This window comes from Lynx canadensis, chromosome F2 (genome assembly GCF_007474595.2).
Source record: "Lynx canadensis isolate LIC74 chromosome F2, mLynCan4.pri.v2, whole genome shotgun sequence".
NCBI classification, from domain to species: Eukaryota; Metazoa; Chordata; class Mammalia; order Carnivora; family Felidae; genus Lynx; species Lynx canadensis.
In genome coordinates this window covers 27952987-27975229 of record NC_044320.2, presented here as the reverse complement: position 1 = coordinate 27975229, position 22243 = coordinate 27952987, and positions in this window count along the sequence as shown.

The window sequence follows — 22243 nt, the reverse complement described above, 5'->3', positions numbered from 1 at the left end:
ACCCAAGGTTTATCTCTATTTCTTTTATTCTTATGTATCCATATTTTCTCTAGCTGAGTACTTACAGATAGTGTTTATTTCCAGCCTAAGTCTTTGTCCTGGGCCTCTTGCATAAATGCCCTCTCCCACCTAATTGGAATATTTTCTTCAGTCTTTCTGCTCTATCGTTCTACTATTTTATTGTTTGTAATGGCATTTAACATTAACATTTAATAATAAAAACAATAAACCTTGTTTATTTGTTTCTTATATTGTCTGTCTCCCTTCTTCCTGACACCCTGTCTTCCACTGAAAGTAAGCTCCAGAATAGCTACAACTTTAGCCATATCACTAAACTAAACTAAAATCACAACATAATCTGTAGGGTTAATGCTTAGGTAATACAAAGAACATAATAGATATTTAATAAACTGAATATACAAGTCTAGTGTTAATCAACATATACAACTGTTTGTTAAGTAAATATTTAGTACCTGTGAAGACAAGAAATTACAGGGATTGAGACTGCAAAATTTTTTCAACTATGTCCCAGTTTTCCAGAATTGGCAACTTTTCCAATTAATACCATAGCATATTTACTATCATAAGTCTTAGTGCAAGAAATGCTTTCCAGTGTCTGAACTATATCACTCAGATTGTGAATTTTGCCGACTATTCTCAATATGAATGGAGAAGTATCTATTGTAATAAATGGAAGAAGAATTTATCCTTGGAGTCAGATTCATGTAGGTGTACTTTTTGCTTAATGAGTTAGTAATCTTTGGCTTTATAAGGTTAACCTGAACTCAGAGCATCAATTCTTTTCATTTGTAAACCTACGCAAATATAATTATTGTGTACAAATACTAAAGTGAAAATATGCATGTGATTTTGTAGGAACCGAGTAGTGAGTGGACAACCGTGGCTGTGAAGGGGGGCTTCATAGAGTAGTTTACTCTTCAGCAGGAACCTGAACTTTAAGTATATGTTTGGGAGGAATCTGAGAGAACTGGGAATTGAGAAAATGAAATGACATATCCAAACATAAAGTGGCATAAAAAATGAAAGCTTGTTCCGGGGACACAGGATTATTCTCTGTAGCTAGGACACAGGTTTATACAGTTAGAGACTAGAGTGGTATAATTTGTCATTCCAAGATTTTGGATTTATTAGTGTAATAGATGAAAGAAAACACACTAAGTGCCTGGAATACTCAGTCATCATAATTTGCTCTTAGTTGGGTGTGTCACCACTTATTCAGAAGTTTTCAGCTAATCGAAGGAGCTAATAAAAGTGGGAATATTGTCTGTTCCATAATATTATCTAATTATTTCTTTAGCATTACAATGCATTAAAAGTAGCTGAACACATCACTACCCACCTTAAACTTTTACTGCCTCCAAATTTTTATTTATTTATTTTAAGAGAGAGAGAGAATGAGAGAGAGAGAGCGAGCAGGAGAGGGGCAGAGAGATGGAGAGGGTGAATCCCAAGCAGGCTCCATGTTGTCAGCATGGAGTTCCAAGCAGGTTCGATCCCATGAACCACGAGATAGTGACCTGAGCCGAAATCAAGAGTCAGATGCTTAACTGACTGAGCCACCCAGGTGCCCCTCCCCCTGCCACCAAATTCTTAAGGTCAGATGTAATCTTGTGGCTGCGTGTTGGCCAAAACAATGTTGCCAGGTTAAAAAAAAAGAACGTGTCACTTCTTCGCAGGCTCTTAAAAGCATTGGCCATGTCGCACGTTTGCCCATTTCATCCTTCTGCAGGATGAGGGTGTGGACATGAGGGCAGCTGGTGAAGCAAGTATCTTAGAATTCAAGATGGAAGCCATGTGTTTCAAGATTGCAAAATAAGAGGACAGAATTAGCCTTTGGGCCACTTCATGGAACGGAGTTCTCCTGCCAGCCCTGGGCTAAGTAGCTGAGACTGTGATATGACAGAGAAACAAAATTCCATCTTTTAAAAACAATCCTTTTAGGGGAGGATTGTTTACAGAGCATAGACCACAGCACAACTAATACAGAAGTAACAATAATGAAAAATAAAAAAGTAGCAGGCTGCTAAACTGTACTTTTCTTGTTGCTCAAGAATTGAACACCATGCCCTAAACTTGGAGATGAAATGGCAATAAATACCCGTATATGGAGGAAGCTATCTAACGATTGGAGTGAAACGCTTCCTCTAGAATTTACCAAAAGAGAACGGAACCGGCACTACTACTACCATCTACCACTGCTCCAATGAACCTTCTGTAGGACTGTAAACTCTTGCTTGCTATTGGTGTCTGCATATAGAACTGCTCATCTACCTTTAACCTGTCTGAGCTGTGACAGGTCAGCGAACCAGTTATTCATATATAATATTCACAGAAAGCAACATTTTCACCTAAAAATATGTTTGTGACTGATTGCAGACAGCCTTGACGATTTTGATACTTACCGGATGGCAAATTTATAAAGTAAATGTAACGCATGCACTTGAAAGTTGTTTTAAAATCTGAAAATTATTAAAAAAAAAAAAAAATTAAAAAAAAAAAAAAAAGGGGGCGCCTGGGTGGCGCAGTCGGTTAAGTGTCCGACTTCAGCCAGGTCACGATCTCGCGGTCTGTGAGTTCGAGCCCCGCGTCAGGCTCTGGGCTGATGGCTCGGAGCCTGGAGCCTGTTTCCGATTCTGTGTCTCCCTCTCTCTCTGCCCCTCCCCCGTTCATGCTCTGTCTCTCTCTGTCCCAGAAATAAATAAACGTTGAAAAAAAAAAATTAAAAAAATAAAATCTGAAAATTATTTTGATTTTTACCCCTTTTCCATATTTTGAAGTAAACCACAAATTAAAGTGTCAAAGGACTCAACATTACACTGATGAAGTTCAAAGATCTATGCAATGTTTTGCTTGGTAGTTTATATAGAAATGGAGACTAATTTATGCTAAAATTTTTATAAGAAGCTTGGTAAGCAAGGTCAATTTGAAGTACTACTATTTTATTTTAAGAAAACACAAGGGCTTGCATCTTTTAAATTTTGGTGTAAATTAGCAAATATGATTATTTTCTTGGATCTTGAATTCTCTTTATGGCAATGTCATTTTGAATAGAGAGATAACAAGGTGCTAAAATTTTACCCACATCAAAATAAATTGCCCTTGATTAATTTATCGGACAATTTATTGGTTGGATTTTGTTTATAGCCTTAACCTCATCATTTTCCCAAAACATTATAACAATTTGCTAAGATTTTAAATACTTTTGCAAAATAGATAGGTCACCAAAATGTGTCTACCAGGAAGAGAAAAAGTATTAGTTGTTATATATTTGGGAAAATAATTTAAAATGCTGCAGAGAATAAGTACAAGCAATTGAAAGACACACATTAAAATGTTGTAGTCATTTTTATAACACAAATGAACTATATTTTACTTTTTAATACATTCATTTATTACATTTGATGTTTGTTTTATAGTCATTTTGAGCAAAAAGAAAGACTTGAATTTTCTTATCTTAACAATATCAGTAGATAAGTATTTCTTAAAACAACAAAAATATTACTTAAAATAATGGTTGGCATACACTGGCACATTTCCATAGCTTCCTAGCTCTAGAGTAATGTAAATTACAGGGATAATAGGCTTAAAAAGAATGTAAAAAGCTTCTGAAATATATCTTTCACTGTGATATAACATATTCTGAGATTTTTTATTTTAAAATCCCAATGATTTAGGAGCAAAAAATAAATCATACTTTATATTTCCACATAAGTTCATCAAAGCCTCTGGTTTACCAAAGCATCAGTAATGGTATTTTTTAAATGGAAACAATGATGGCATGTAAAGATCAGCATTAGAATGAAATCTACCTGTAGAGATGTAAATTGAAATACTGAATAAAGAATTTGAAGTTTAAAGTCTTAGCAAAATGCCTAATGTGTGTATGTGTGTGTGTGTGTGTGTGTGTGTGTATATATACACACACATATATATTTGGAGAGTGAATGAGTGCTCATGCAATTGGGGAGGGGCAAAGGGAGGGGGGGAGAGAATCTTACACAGGCTCCATGCTCAGTGCAGAGCCCCATGCAGGGCTTAGTCTCAGGATGGTGCGATCATGACCTGAGCCAAAATCAAGTCATACACTTAACCAACTAAGCCACGAAGGTGCCCCTGTCTAGTATATCTTTGACTCTCAGTAAATGTCTGTCATAATAACAAAGAATGCAATAATAATGATCAGGTCTATACATAAACTTACTCTGATCCAAAGAATTATTAGCTATATTTGGGATGAACTACTTGACCTAGCATCCATGTTATCTGTTGGTTCAGTCAAGAAACTCATCATCTAGAGTGGAAGAGAGCCAAAGCATAAGAGACTGTTAAAAACTGAGAACAAACTAAGGGTTGATGGGGGGTGGGAGGGAGGGGAGGGTGGGTGATGGGCATTGAGGAGGGCACCTTTTGGGATAAGCACTGGGTGTTGTATGGAAACCAATTTGACAATAAACTTCATATATTGAAAAAAAAAAGAAACTCATCATCTCACTTGTAAATATTTGTAGCTGTTTCTTTTCATTACTAATTACATGCTTTGGTAACAGTCTTTAGGAGATTCTCTCAAAATTAACTTTGACGAAGACCCAAGAGAAGATGAGAAATTTTTATTTTTATTAGTTCCCATTTTCACTCAGAAATGTATATACTTTTTATGTCCCCACAGGAAGAAAACATACACTAATCTATGTGAATCTCATTCTGATACCTACAAATCAATTCTTATTTTATGACATGAATCTCATATTCCAGGTTCATAATAAACACTGAAATGAGTCAGTAACTTTACTTGAAATCTTCAGAAGGTACAATAGGCTACTGAATAATAGAAACAACTTAAATTACTGAATATTTAAATAATTACTACAGTTAACTAGTACAGGATGGACATTAATTAATTGAAATTCACTACTATATACATTTATATTATTGCTCCTCTAACTATAGGCATAAGTGCTGATGTTCCATAACCTGAAAATTTATTTGCTTAAGAACTAAATTGATAGCTGTGACTTGTTTTCATTCATCAATTCCCATTTTCATTATGTTTGAATTTCAGATAAATTTGATTCAAGATCAGTAGCCTATGGCAATTTCACTGTTATGAAGGAAGATGAGAATAGAAAGATGAGAAATTGAACTGACAATGCTGTGTAGAAACTTTTGATGTACAGTCAGTAGACCCTCAGTCAGCTAGATTTCATAAACAGCCCACCTAGGAGGTGTACAATAGAAGACAAGCAGCATTGATTTATTAATTGATTATTTAACTGCACTTTATAATGTAATGTTATAACACATGATTGCAGTGGGAGACATAGGGTCAAGGACATTCCCTGACTAAAGTAATTTTTTAACTGATATTTGAATATGAATAAAAGTCAACCAAAGTAAGAGGGTCAGGTGTTTCAGGCAGAGGTAAGAAATTGCAGAGCTAAAGGTATAGGTAACAGAAAGCTTGCCAAGTAGAAAAAACTTGAACTATGCCATTCTTTTTAGAGGGTAGGAGACAATAGGGCAGTAAGAGGCTGGAGAATTGAAATTGAACCAGATCATGCGGACCTAATAAGCTACATTTGTTACTTTTTAACTTTAATTAGAGAGCACATCCATCAAAATGTTAAAAGCTGTGACATGGGAATATTATTAAATTATTTTGACTGAGTTTAGAGAAAAGACAGTAGGTGGTCTACTCTGATGTCAGGGAGATTGGTTGAAAGGCTGTGAAAATTTTTAAAATGATAGTTTCTGACTTTGAAAAGGGAAAGAGAGATGAAGAAAAATGAATAAATTTAATGTTTATTTATTTTTGAAGGAGAGAGAGAGACAGAGCACGAGTCGGGGAGGGCAGAGAGAGAGGGAGACACAGAACTGAAGCAGACTCCAGGCTCCAACTGTCAGTACAGAGCCCAACACGGGTCTCTAACTCGTGAACTGGGAGATCATGACCTGAGCTGAAGGTGGATGCTTAACCGACTGAACCACCCAGATGCCCCCCAAAATGAATAAATTTAAAGAAAAAACAGACATTAGAGCAGACAAAACATGATGATACGGCAGATGTGTATGGATTAAGAGACTACAAGGGAGAGCGTGGGGAGAGTGTAGCCCAGGTTTCTTAGCTAAAACAACCACAGAGGTTGTCCTACTGATAATGAATTCCAGCCAAAAAGTGAACTGGAGTGGGAGAGATGCTGAATTGATTTTGTTTATATTTTAAGAGGGCCTATTGTGTGCATGCTCTTCCTGGGGCCTAATTTCTGGGTTTATTATCCAGGACTGTCATTTATCGGCTGTGGATTCTGGGTGTGTTACTTAAACTGTCTGTGTCTTGTTCGTTAAGTAGGGATATTTCACGGTACAAGTCACGGGGTTACCTGATTGTTGAGGAGATAATAGAGAAAGGCATTTAGATCAGTGCCAAATAGGGGTGCCTGAATGGCTCAGTCAGTTAAGTGAACGACTTTGGCTTGGGTCATGATATCGCAGTTCATGGGTTTGAGCCCTGCATCAGGCTCTGTGATGACAGCTCAGAGCCTGGAGCCTGCTTCAGATTCTGTGTCTCCCCCGCCTCTCTCTCAAAAATAGATGAACATTAAAAAAAAATTAAGATTAGTGCCAGGTATATAAGTACTCAATAAATATTAGGTATTGTATCATTTTTAGGTTTCCCTAAAATATGCAAGTAAAGAGTCTCAGAAGAAGAGTGGACATACATCTTAGGTGGACAGTGTTTGCCTTGGAGATACAGATTCAGGGACTATCAGAACATAGTTGTTATTTGATATTATGAAAGAGCATGGAAGAATATACAAAGTATTAATAAAGGAGTGCCTGGAGTAACACTGACAAGCATTAAAAATGGGAGAGGAGAAGAGGAATGAAAATTTGCTAGAAGATTGGAAATGAGCAATTAGAGATTTAGGAAAAAATATGGAATAGTAAAATAAAATGAAGAAATCTATTAAGAAAGATATGTTCCAAAGGTAGAAAGCTAGATTTAGTGAATAAATATGGTTTGGAAGAAAAAAGTGTCAAAGTAGACTTTAAGATATTACATAACCTAGTAAGTAAATGGTGGTGCTAATTTCTAAGGTTTAACAGGAGATGAGGTTTGAGGTGGTGCCTCAACAAAAGCTCTTAGTGAGTGGAGATACAGGAGAAAAGAGTTGTGAGGTCTGAATCACTTCAACATTTAAAAGTAAAGACAAAAATGCCATTAATATTTTATGTTGATTTTCTATCCTGCAACCTACTGGATTTGTTAGTTCTGGCAGATTTGTTATTGTTATTGTTGAAGTTTTAGGTTTTCCTGCATATATGATCATATCATGTGCGAACAGATAATTTTCCTTTCTTTTTCAGTGTGGATTCTTTTTATTTTTATTTCTTGTCTAATTGCTCTGGCTAGAACTTTTAGCACTATATTGTATAGAGGTGGTAAGAGTGAGCATCCTTGCCCTGTAGTAGATCCTTGAGAAAAAAAGTTTTCAGTGTTTCTTCATTGACTATAATATTAGCTATAGGTTTTACATGTATGGAGTTTATTGCATTTAGTTAAGTTCTTCCCATACATATGTTGTTGACAGTTTTTATAATGAATGGATGTTGAATTTTGTCAAATGCTTTTTCTGCCTCTATTGAAATCATTATGTAGGTTTTATCTTTCATTTCTGTTAATGTGGTGTATCACACTGATTTGCATGCCCAAATCAATGACATTTCTATGCAGTAACAGAACTATTTGAAAAGGTTACTAAGAAAATCCCATTTATGACAGCATAAAAAGAATAAAATACTTATGAAAAACCTGAAACAAAGAGATGATAGATTTGCATATTGAAAATTATAAACTACTGAAGAAGAAAATTAAAGAAGATCAATGGAAAGACATTCTATGTTCATGGACTGGAAGAGTTAGTATCATTAAAATGCCCACACTACCCATACAATATGACCTAGGTAAAACAACCATGGAGATTGTCCTACTGATAATGAATGCTAGCCAAAAAGCGGACTGCAATCTGAATCAAAATTCCAATGGCATGCTCTACACAAATAGAAAAAAAATTCCTAAAATTTGAATAAAACCACAAAAGACTCTGAAGAGCCAAAGCAATACTGAGAAAGAAGAACAAAGCTCAAGGCATCATGCTTTCTGATTTCAAACTATGCTGAAAAGCAATAGTAAGGTGAGAGCTGAAGCTGTGGCTGGGCTCAGAGGTGATGTGGGGATGGCTTCAGATTACAGCCAGAGAAGAAAGGAGGAAGAAATCCTCCTTCACAGAGGCTTCTGTGTCCCAGGCCCTGTATGGGTGCTTTACAGGGATGATACCATGCTTTCCTCATCACAGTCCTGGAAGCAGGTGTGAGTATTCCCATCTTACAGAACAGGAACATGGGCTCAGAGATGTCATGTAACCTGCATGAGGCCACACAGCTAGGAAATGGCAGATTGGGGATTTGAACCAGAGCTGGGGCAGTGACAAAGACATAGGAGAAAAACATATATATGTTATATATACACAAAAGACTATTATTCAGAGTTTTTAAATTGCCATTCTTGACAATATTGATGAATCTAGAGGACATTATGCTATGTGAAATTAAGCAAAGAAAGACAAATAATGAATAATCTCAGGTATACGTGGAATCTAAAGCAGTCAAACTCATAGAAGCAAAGAGTAGAATAGCGGTTGCCAGGGGCTGCAAGCCGGGGGATAATAGAGTGGTGTTGTTAAACAGTACAAAGTTGTAGTTATACAAGATGAATCAGTTCTAGGGATCTAATGCACAGCATGGCAATATAGTTAACAATATTATATATATATATATATATATGTGTGTGTGTGTGTGTGTGTGTGTATATTTTTTTTTTTTTAAGAGAGAGAAAGAGAGGGGAAGATGGCGGCGTAGGAGGACGCTGGGCTCACCGCGCGTCCTGCTGATCACTTAGATTCCACCTACACCTGCCTAAATAACCCAGAAAACCGCCAGAGGATTAGCAGAACGGAGTCGCCGGAGCCAAGCGCAGACGAGAGGCCCACGGAAGAGGGTAGGAAGGGCAGCGAGGTGGTGCGCGCTCCACGGACTGGCGGGAGGGAGCCGGGGCAGAGGGGCGGCTCCCCGGCCAAGCAGAGCCCCCCCCCCCGAGTCTGGCTGGCAAAAGCGGAGGGGCCTGACAGACTGTGTTCTGATAGCAAGCGCGACTTAGCGTCTGGGAGGTCATAAGTTAACAGCTCTGCTCGGAAAGTGGGAAGGCTGGAGGACAAAGGGAGGGAGAGCTGCGGAGCCCCCCGGTCAACAGAGCTCAGTTTGGCGGGGAACAAAGGCACTCGCCAGCGCCATCTCCCCTGCCCATCCCCCAGCCAAAATCCCAAAGGGAACCGGTTCCTGCCAGGGAAATTGCTCGCTCACGCAAACACCCAACTCTGTGCTTCTGCGGAGCCAAACCTCTGGCAGCGGATCTGACTCCCTCTGGCTGCCACAGGGCCCCTCCTGAAGTGGATCACCTAAGGAGAAGCTAGCTAAGCCTGCCCCTCCTGCCCCCGTGCACCTTGCCTACCCACCCCAGCTAATACGCCAGATCCCCAGCATCACAAGCCTGGCATTGTGCAAGTAGCCCAGACGGGCCACACCACCCCACAGTGAATCCCGCCCCTAGGAGAGGGGAAGAGAAGGCACACACCAGTCTGACTGTGGCTCCAGCAGTGGGCTGGGGGCAGACATCAGGACTGACTGCGGCCTCGCCCACCAACTCCAGTTATACACCACAGCACAGGGGAAGTGCCCTGCAGGTCCTCACCACACCAGGGACTATCCAAAATGACCAAGCGGAAGAATTCCCCTCAGAAGAATCTCCAGGAAATAACAACAGCTAATGAGCTGATCAAAAAGGATTTAAATAATATAACAGAAAGTGAATTTAGAATAATAGTCATAAAATTAATCGCTGGGCTGGAAAACAGTATACAGGACAGCAGAGAATCTCTTGCTACAGAGATCAAGGGACTAAGGAACAGTCACGAGGAGCTGAAAAACGCTTTAAAGGAAATGCAAAACAAAATGCAAACCACCACGGCTCGGATGGAAGAGGCAGAGGAGAGAATAGGTGAACTAGAAGATAAAGTTATGGAAAAAGAGGAAACTGAGAAAAAGAGAGATAAAAAAATCCAGGAGTATGAGGGGAAAATTAGAGAACTAAGTGATACACTAAAAAGAAATAATATACGCATAATTGGTATCCCAGAGGAGGAAGAGAGAGGGAAAGGTGCTGAAGGGGTACTTGAAGAAATAATAGCTGAGAACTTCCCTGAACTGGGGAAGGAAAAAGGCATTGAAATCCAAAGGCACAGAGAACTCCCTTCAGACGCAACTTGAATCGATCTTCGGTACAACATATCATAGTGAAACTGGCAAAATACAAGGATAAAGAGAAAATTCTGAAAGCAGCAAGGGGTAAACGTGCCCTCACATATAAAGGGAGACCTATAAGACTCGTGACTGATCTCTCTTTTGAAACTTGGCAGGCCAGAAAGAATTGGCACGAGATTTTCAGTGTGCTAGACAGAAAAAATATGCAGCCGAGAATCCTTTATCCAGCAAGTCTGTCATTTAGAATAGAAGGAGAGATAAAGGTCTTCCCAAACAAACAAAAACTGAAGGAATTTGTCACCACTAAACCAGCCCTACAAGAGATCCTAAGGGGGACCCTGTGAGACAAAGTACCAGAGACATCACTACAAGCATAAAACATACAGACATCACAATGACTCTAAACCCGTATCTTTCTATAATAACACTGAATGTAAATGGATTAAATGCGCCAACCAAAAGACATAGGGTATCAGAATGGATAAAAAAACAAGACCCATCTATTTGCTGTCTACAAGAGACTCATTTTAGACCTGAGGACACCTTTAGATTCAGAGTGAGGGGATGGAGAACTATTTATCATGCTACTGGAAGCCAAAAGAAAGCTGGAGTAGCCATACTTATATCAGACAAACTAGACTTTAAATTAAAGGCTGTAACAAGAGATGAAGAAGGACATTATATAATAGTTACAGGGTCTATCCATCAGGAAGAGCTAACAATTATAAATGTCTATGCGCCGAATACCGGAGCCCCCAAATATACAAAACAATTACTCATAAACATAAGCAACCTTATTGATAAGAATGTGGTAATTGCAGGGGACTTTAACACCCCACTTACAGAAATGTATAGATCATCTAGACACACGGTCAATAAAGAAACAAGGGCCCTGAATGAGACATTGGATCAGATGGACTTGACAGATATATTTAGAACTCTGCCTCCCAAAGCAACAGAATATACTTTCTTCTCGAGTGCACATGGAACATTCTCCAAGATAGATCATATACTGGGTCACAAAACAGCCCTTCATAAGTTTACAAGAATTGAAATTATACCATGCATACTTTCAGACCACAATGCTATGAAGCTTGAAATCAACCACAGGAAAAAGTCTGGAAAACCTCCAAAAGCATGGAGGTTAAAGAACACCCTACTAACGAATGAGTGGGTCAACCAGGCAATTAGAGAAGAAATCAAAAAATATATGGAAACAAACGAAAATGAAAATACAACAATTCAAACGCTTTGGGACGCAGCGAAGGCAGTCCTGAGAGGAAAATACATTGCAATCCAGGCCTATCTCAAGAAACAAGAAAAATCCCAAATACAAAATCTAACAGCACACCTAAAGGAAATAGAAGCAGAACATCAAAGACAGCCTAAATCCAGCAGAAGAAGAGAAATAATAAAGATCAGAGCAGAAATAAACAACATAGAATCTAAAAAAAACTGTAGAGCAGATCAACGAAACCAAGAGTTGGTTTTTTGAAAAAATAAACAAAATTGACAAACCGCTAGCCAGGCTTCTCAAAAAGAAAAGGGAGATGACCCAAATAGATAAAATCATGAATGAAAATGGAATTATTACAACCAATCCCTCAGAGATACAAACAATTATCAGGGAATACTATGAAAAATTATATGCCAACAAATTGGACAACCTGGAAGAAATGGACAAATTCCTAAACACCCACACGCTTCCAAAACTCAATCAGGAGGAAATAGAAAGCTTGAACAGACCCATAACCAGCGAAGAAATTGAATCGGTTATCAAAAATCTCCCAACAAATAAGAGTCCAGGACCAGATAGCTTCCCAGGGGAGTTCTACCAGACGTTTAAAGCAGAGATAATACCTATCCTTCTCAAGCTATTCCAAGAAATAGAAAGGGAAGGGAAACTTCCAGACTCATTCTATGAAGCCAGTATTACTTTGATTCCTAAACCAGACAGAGACCCAGTAAAAAAAGAGACCTACAGGCCAATATCCCTGATGAATATGGATGCAAAAATTCTCAATAAGATACTAGCAAATCGAATTCAACAGCATATAAAAAGAATTATTCACCATGATCAAGTGGGATTCATTCCTGGGATGCAGGGCTGGTTCAACATTCGCAAATCAATCAACGTGATACATCACATTAACAAAAAAAAAAGAGAAGAACCATATGATCCTGTCAATCGATGCAGAAAAGGCCTTTGACAAAATCCAGCACCCTTTCTTAATAAAAACCCTTGAGAAAGTCGGGATAGAAGGAACATACTTAAAGATCATAAAAGCCATTTATGAAAAGCCCACAGCTAACATCATCCTCAACGAGGAAAAACTGAGAGCTTTTTTCCTGAGACCAGGAACACGACAGGGATGCCCACTCTCACCGCTGTTGTTCAACATAGTGCTGGAAGTTCTAGCATCAGCAATCAGACAACAAAAGGAAATCAAAGGCATCAAAATTGGCAAAGATGAAGTCAAGCTTTCGCTTTTTGCAGATGACATGATATTACACATGGAAAATCTGATAGACTCCACCAAAAGTCTGCTAGAACTGATACATGAATTCAGCAAAGTTGCAGGATACAAAATCAATGTACAGAAATCAGTTGCATTCTTATACACTAACAATGAAGCAACAGAAAGACAAATAAAGAAACTGATCCCATTCACAATTGCACCAAGAAGCATAAAATACCTAGGAATAAATCTAACCAAAGATGTAAAGGATCTGTATGCTGAAAACTATAGAAAGCTTATGAAGGTAATTGAAGAAGATTTAAAGAAATGGAAAGACATTCCCTGCTCATGGATTGGAAAAATAAATATTGTCAAAATGTCAATACTACCCAAAGCTATCTACACATTCAATGCCATCCCAATCAAAATTGCACCAGCATTCTTCTCGAAACTAGAACAAGCAATCCTAAAATTCATATGGAACCACAAAAGGCCCCGAATAGCCAAAGGAATTTTGAAGAAGAAGACCAAAGCAGGAGGCATCACAATCCCAGACTTTAGCCTCTACTACAAAGCTGTCATCATCAAGACAGCATGGTACTGGCACAAAAACAGACACACAGACCAATGGAATAGAATAGAAACCCCAGAACTAGACCCACAAACGTATGGCCAACTCATCTTTGACAAAGAAGGAAAGAACATCCAATGGAAAAAAGACAGCCTCTTTAACAAATGGTGCTGGGAGAACTGGACAGCAACATGCAGAAGGTTGAAACTAGACCACTTTCTCACACCATTTACAAAAATAAACTCAAAATGGATAAAGGACCTAAATGTGAGACAGGAAACCATCAAAACCTTAGAGGAGAAAGCAGGAAAAGACCTCTCTGACCTTAGCCGTAGCAATCTCTTACTCGACACATCCCGAAAGGCAAGGGAATTAAAAGCAAAAGTGAATTACTGGGACCTTATGAAGATAAAAAGCTTCTGCACAGCAAAGGAAACAACCAACAAAACTAAAAGGCAACCAATGGAATGGGAAAAGATATTTGCAAATGACATATCGGACAAAGGGCTAGTATCCAAAATCTATAAAGAGCTCACCAAACTCCACACCTGAAAAACAAATAACCCAGTGAAGAAATGGGCAGAAAACATGAATAGACACTTCTCTAAAGAAGACATCCAGATGGCCAACAGGCACATGAAAAGATGTTCAGTGTCGCTCCTTATCAGGGAAATACAAATCAAAACCACACTCAGGTATCACCTCATGCCAGTCAGAGTGGCCAAAATGAACAAATCAGGAGACTATAGATGCTGGCGAGGATGTGGAGAAATGGGAACCCTCTTGCACTGTTGGTGGGAATGCAAATTGGTGCAGCCGCTCTGGAAAGCAGTGTGGAGGTTCCTCAGAAAATTAAAAATAGACCTACCCTATGACCCAGCAATAGCACTGCTAGGAATTTATCCAAGGGATACAGGAGTACTGATGCATAGGGGCACTTGTACCCCAATGTTCATAGCAGCACTCTCAACAATACCAAATTATGGAAAGAGACTAAATGTCCATCAACTGATGAATGGATAAAGAAATTTTGGTATATATACACAATGGAGTACTATGTGGCAATGAGAAAGAATGAAATATGGCCTTTTGTAGCAACGTGGATGGAACTGGAGAGTGTAATGCTAAGTGAAATAAGCCATACAGAGAAAGACAGATACCATATGGTTTCACTCTTATGTGGATCCTGAGAAACTTAACAGGAACCCATGGGGGAGGGGAAGGAAAAAAAAAAAAAAAGAGGTTAGAGTGGGAGAGAGCCAAAGCATAAGAGACTGTTAAAAACTGAGAACAAACTGAGGGTTGATGGGGGGTGGGAGGGAGGGGAGGGTGGGTGATGGGTATTGAGGAGGGCACCTTTTGGGATGAGCACTGGGTGTTGTATGGAAACCAATTTGTCAATAAATTTCATATATATAAAAAAAAAGAGAGAGAGAGAAAGAGCACACAAATGGGTGATAGGGGCAGAGGGAAAGAGAAAGAATTCCAAGCAGGCTCCATGCTCAGTGCAGAGCCCAAAGCAGGACTCAATCCCACAACCCTGGGATCATGACCTGAGCCGAAATCAAGAGTCAGATGCTCAACCGACTGAGCCACCCAGGGGCCCCAACAATATTATATTATATTTGCTACCAGGATAGATTTTAAGTGTTCTCCCTATAAAAAAATAAAATAAAATACAATGGTAATGACGTGAAGTGATGGATATGTTAATTAGCTTGATTGTGATGATTATTCCACAATGCATATCCATATCAAAACTTGAAGTCATACACTTTAAACGTATATATTTTGTAAAATATACCTCAATAAAGTTATTTTAAAAAATGGAGAATGGGAAATATAGTCAATGGTATTGTAATAGCATTTTATGGTGACAAGTAGTAGCTACACTTATAAAAAAAAATAGAGAAAAGAAGTAGGATACAACCAAGGAAAATAAAATGAATGAAAGTGAGGAATCAGGAAAACTCAGAGAACATGACATCACAGAGACTAACTAAAGGAGGAAGAGTTAAATAGTGTGAAATGTTTGATGAAGATAGAGACATTGGCAGAGGCCACCATCATCAAAAGAAACCAGGCTGGACAAGAGCCACACTAGGGTGGCTTCATCCCATGTTTACAGTTATCAGAGAGCCTTGAGCTTTCTTTGTATCTTTTCCTTCTTCAACCCAGGATAACTTAGTTGGGAGAAGAGTAATGTGGAAGATGGATTCAAAATAAGCCACATCCGTTTTTGAAGCCCCAACTTTAACCACACCCACATATACCCTCCCGCCCAACACATGTGCCCTTCTTTAAGCAGCTTGAGCTTTTCCTGAAGAGAGGGAAAAGATCAAGCTCTAAAAGAAGTTTGAAATTTTGAAAATAAACTAGAATTTGTATCAATACAAAATAAGATTGTTCTAATAGCTTAAAGTTATAGGAATAGCATGGAATCAAACCAAAATGTAATTTAAAAATTTGCTATCCACTGTGAAGGGAAAGTTCAACAGTGAATAGATGAAAGCAGTGTTTGGGATCAAATAAAACCAATTTCAAAAAAAAAAAAAGTTTTCTTGACTTCATAGAGTTTATTGTTTACCACTTAAAATATATTTTAATTTTTATTTTCCTCCATGTGATAAAAATATTTTGCTGTCTCATTTAATATCTTTCATCTTTAGAGATAACATTTTTTTTTAATTTGGTAGATTAATCCAAAGGAAATTAAAGAAAGAAAAAAACAGAATTCATACAACTGTAATCTATTTTGTTTTACTTATTAATTGGAGAACATCCTAAAATACATCACTTAGTCTTGACATACTTGAAACTTAAAGCTGATCTTTTTGGTAATTCAGCTTACAAGTTCTAATAAATATGAACTATCTAGTAAGACTAGCTATAAAGAGATGTGTGCATGTGTGTAAGTGGGCGTGTGTGTATGTGTGTGATCCAAAATGACAAAGTCCTATTGGTTAAAACCAAACCAAAACAAGAAGTAAAAACAAAGGCCAGAAAGCCTAACACATTTTTCTGAAACAACCATGTTAATTCTTGACAGAAAGCATCAAATATGAATATAATTCATGGCAAATTGTCTAGGCCACATACACTTTTGTTTTAAGCAGGTTTATCTCAAATCTCACTTTCCTCATGTATAAGATGATATTACATTATATCATAATTTGGGTGTTTATACATTAAAGGAAACCCAATTACAAAGCATAAAATACATCAGGTGTCCTGGCTGTAAATGAGTAATAAGTATTGTATAGTATGGGTTTAAATGCACCTAGAACCGAAACAACAGTGGCAATGATAAAATAGATTTAGGCACTTTTTAAAAGCACTTTCATTGTTTACTCTTCAACACTTAGATGTTTCACTTCTTCTTAGACGAAACAAGATAAGCTAAGAGTCATGACCTGACCTAGTCAGGTCATCAAAATTGATTTAAAAAGTATTTCCCATCCAAGACCTACTAATTTGTAGTTTTCAGATAAAATTTCTCATTTAAAGTAAGAAAATTGGTATCATTCCCAGGCTTTAATTTCTAACTTCTTGTCTACTGCTCCAACTTTTATCACTTTTTTTGAACTTTTCAGAAGTGAAAAGATGAATGTTTTGTGTTTCTGCTCTTCTGAGAAAAATTATCGATGAAGATGTTTGTCTTATGCATCGTTACTTTTGAGTAGCAGGTCCTCCAATTTTCAGCTAAATTGATTTTTGTCTATCTCCTGGTGTAACACAATATTGTCAATCATGCAGTTTCCTCAATTAGACATGCTGTGCCTCTCTGTCCCACTGTTTATCACTTCACTTGTACACACTTAAAACATAATTATTAATCAAAACACAATTATTTTGCTTTTCATAACAAACAGTAAAGGAGGCTAGGTGGCTGTGATTTCTCCCAACTACAATGGGAGAAAATGTGTATGTACCATAATTGAAATAACTTAGTGACCACAGCTTCTTCCCTTATAAAATAAAAGATATTACTAATTTAGAGACTGCAAATTTGTTAAATGTTTCCCATTTCTGCATGTTTATGATGAAGGGCAGTTACAATGGATGAGAATAAACCCATGAAGATAAATTATTGAACACCTTATTTTGTATACGTTATATTCTATATACATTATATTCTATATACTATATAATTAATTAATGCAGTCTATTTCTACTCTATAGCCATTACATTGGGAGATTATGACATTAAAGTAGGATGATTATATATATATATATATATATATATATAAAATTATATAATCTAATATTAGATATATAAATATATTTTTATTTTTTTCCACAAGTAGCTGAACTGGTCTTCTAAATATTCTATAAAATTCATTGTAGCATATTTTCTTATTCATCATGAATCCACTGTTATTAATCCATTTGTTATAGTAAGAAAAAGGTTAGTGCAATTCACAATCTGAAAATCCACAATCTGTCCATTTCCAATCTACCACTCCCAAACTCCTATTAATTTCCAATAAATAAGAACAATATCCATCCTGTTTAATAAGACAGAATCCCTTTTATTCCCAGCTCTCAAAAAAAGATCTATATCCAAATTTATTTGATCTTACTGCATGAATATTCCTTGAACCTGTTCATTCTTCTCCAGCTCTACAATCAAGTCCTAGTTTCTCTGTCTGCATACTCCCAATTGATCTTTTATCTGTTCCTGTCTTTTCCCAAACTCTTTCTTACCCCGCAGTGAAAGCTGTCTTTTAAAATTTATTTAAAAGATTGAGAGACAGAGTGAGCACGCTCAAGCAGGGAAAGGCAGAGAAGGGCGGCGGGGCGGGGCGGGGGTGGGTGCAGAATCCCAAGCAAGCAAGCTCCACACTGTTGGTGCAGGGCCCCATGTGGGGCTCAAATTCACAAACTGTGAGATCATGACCTGAGCTGAAGTTGGTTGCTTAACCCATTGAGACACCCAGTTGCTCCGAAAGCTGTCTTTTAAAAATGCAGATTTAATCATGCCATTCTCAATACTCTTAGTCTATAAAGACTTATAACTCTGCTGGCCTCCCTGGCCCTGCATTATTGGGTTTCTTACTCTCTGGGTTCTGCTACCACTGGTTCTTTCAGTTCCTTCAACTTTCATAGTTTTTCACTATTATAATGCATTTGCCCTCTTCTTAGAAAATTCCTCATGCTTCACTCACTCTTCCTGTCCCTTCCCAAACACACTACAAAATCATCTTCTTCTGTCTCTCTCCTTTTGTTATTTCACTACACGCATGACACAATTGCCTTTAGTAACCACTTACCACACAGGGTAAAGATATATGAAATCTTTGATTAATGTCTTCTGCATCATCTCTACTGAATCGTAAGCTTCAGTAGGACACAGAACATGTCTATACTGCAATCAAATGGGAAGTTTTGTGACATATGAAAATATTGTCAGAAACCTTGGTCATAGGGAAGTGTAATCAAAACCCAATGAAAAGGGAATTTATCTTATTTTTTTCTTCAATTTGTAATCAGATTATTCTGTGGTTTTAAATGCATCTGATTATATTGTTTCCAACACTACTTCCTTGAATTAAAAATTTCCTCTGGTCTTCTTGCAAAGAATTCCCATAAATTTATTGAAAGAGAATGTTTATTCCCTTGGGAGTATAAAACATGAATCATTCTATCACTTAAAATTATTTATACAGGGTTATTCAGCTACATTTCCAAACAGTGGCATTATTTTCATTATAAGAATGAACAACTATTATTACCTCAACAAAATTGTCTTAGAAATGAGAACATTAGATTTACTGAAGTTTCAACTGAAGTTTATCCTGCTTTCCCCTTTGTATTAGAAGAAAATATTCAAACAAAATATATATAGCTGTTGGTTTGGTATGTAGATTTCTTTATTAACATCAGTGTAAAAATTGTGAATTCATTAGCTTGACTTTTTTTTATGAAAAGACTGATAGCATATATTAAAAATTTTTTTAATGTTAATACTTACTGCGATCAATCTACACACTTGGAAAACACACATGTCAAAAGAAGAGAAATATACAGGTCACCCATGAGCCCATAATCTGGAAATACTTACTTTTTTTCACCCCACGTGGGGATTGAAAACATGACCCCGGATCAATAGTTGCATGCTCCACTGACTGAGCCAGCCAGACACATCTGGAAATATTTACTCTTAAAATTTAGGTTAACTTCTTCCCATATTTAAAAAAAAAATCTTTTCGACACTTATTATTTTGTGATATAATCACAATGGTACACATGTAAGACTACTTCTAACACTTAAAATTATAAACTGAATTACAAAATAAATATTTTCTCATGTAATTTTATATATTCTAAATCTGTGTACTATAATATTGCACCGCCCTAATATGTAGTTAGGAAGAGATACTATGAATATGCTGCATTTGTAATATATTTCATCTGCAAGTGAATATTTAAAAATTTATAAAGTTTTACTGTTTTATTTTTATTTTTTTAATATACTTTATTGTCAAATTGGTTTCCATACAACACCCAGTGTTCATCCCAACAAGTGCCCTCCTCAATGCCCATCACCCATTTTCCCCTCTCCCCCACCCCCTATCAATGCTCAGTTTGTTCTCTGTATTTAAGTCTCTTATGGTTTGCCTCCCTCCCTAAGTTTTACTGTTTTAGATACTGATATGGTGAATATATCTGGATATGCATTTTGAACACATATCTGATTATTTTCAGATATTTCAAAATGTGTCCATTAATTTTAGCTATTATAGTTAATTTAATTAATATGTTGAATCTCCTGGAAAATCATGAAATGTTATTATTTTTTTATTTTTAAATTTTTTTTTTCAACGTTTATTTATTTTTGGGACAGAGAGAGACAGAGCATGAACGGGGGAGGGGCAGAGAGAGAGGGAGACACAGAATCGGAAGCAGGCTCCAGGCTCTGAGCCATCAGCCTGACGCGGGGCTCGAACTCACGGACCGCGAGATCGTGACCTGGCTGAAGTCGGACGCCCAACTGACTGCGCCACCCAGGCGCCCCATGAAATGTTATTATAATCATAATTTGGTCATAGTATTGTCAAGGTAAGCTTTTAAGGTGGAGATTACTGTTTGAACAAAAGCTATATTTCTCTTTCATAATTGTTAAATTTTTAATATTAATTCCAATATAGTGCACATACAGTGTTATATTAGTTTCAGATGTACAACATAGTGATTCAATAATTCTAAACATTACCTAGTGCTCATCATGATATGTGTACTCTTTAATCCCCATCACCTATTTCACTCATTCTCCTCACTGACCTCTCCTCTGATAACCATCAGTTTATTATCTATAGTTAAGTGTCTGTTTCTTGGTTTGTCTCTCTCTTTCTTTTCCTTTTTTGTTTTGTTTCTTAAATTCCATATATGAGTGAAATCATATGGCATTTGTCTTTTTCTGACTCATTTCACTTAGCATTATACTCTCCAGTTCCATCCATGTCATTGCAAATGGCAAGATTTAATTCTTTTTATGGCTGATTCCATTGTGTGTGTATTATATAATATTTTTTAAAGTTTATTTATTTGTTTTGAGAGAGATAGAGAACAAGAGAGAGAATAGGGGAGGGGCATAGAGAGCAGGAGAGAGAGAATCCCAAGCAGACTCCATGCTGTCAGCACAGAGCTCAACGTGGGGACTGAACTCAGGAAGTGTGAGATCATGACCTGAGCCAAAATCCAAAGCTGGACGCTTAACCAACTGAGCCACCCAGGTGCCTCAATATATATGACATCTTCTTTCTCTCTTCATTTGTTGATGGACACCTGGGCAGCTTCCATAATTTGGCTATTATAAATAATGCTGTGATAGACATAGAGGTGCATGTATCACTTTGAATTAGGGTTTTGTATTTTGGAGGTAAATACACAGTAGTGTAATTATTGTATCATAGGGTAGTTCCATTTTTAACTTTCTGAGGAACCTCCATACTGCTTTCCACAGTGGCTGCACCAGTTTGCATTCCAACCAACAATGTATGAGGGTTCCTTTTTCTCCACATGTTCATCAACACTTGTTGTTTCTGGTGTTTTTAATTTTAGTCATTCTGACAGGTATGAGGTAATTGTATTTGGATTTACATTTCCCTGATGATGAGTGATGTTGAGCATCTTTCCATGTATTTGTTGGCCATCTGTATGTCTTCTATAAGCTATATTTTAATTTAGCCTATTTATTTATTGTTTTTAAAATCCAATCTTTTTTCTTTCCTATGATATATTATTTTAAGGTCAATTGATCTTAATAGATGCAAAATAAAGTCCTTAAAGATAAACTGTAACATCAAAAGAAATCATTATATCACTTTTGATAATACATAATTTGGCAAAAATGAATCAATGGCTATAATGAACAAGCAAAATTTAAACTATTCAGTTCTATTTCTAGTTTCTTATATATTAACTATAGTTTGTGATTCAGGAACTTACAAATATGTAATTTTTATTTTATCTGCCTTCTGAATGCACTTGGATCGTACACTAATCCACCATTACTCCTATATCAATGTGATACACTGAGAAATGTTTCAAGTAGGTTTTGGTATACATAATTAATGGTAACCAATTTTATGTGTCAAATTGAAGGGATGCCCAGATATTTGGCCAAACATTATTCTTTTCTTTTTTTCTTTACAATATTTGGAAGATAAAATTGATGTCATTTTATTTTATTTTTTTTTGTAATGTTTATTTATTTTTTGAGAGAGAGAGAGAGAAACAGAGTGTGAGCGAGGATGGACAGAGAAACAGAGGGAGACACAGAATCCGAGGGGGGCTCCAGGCTCCAAGCTGTCAG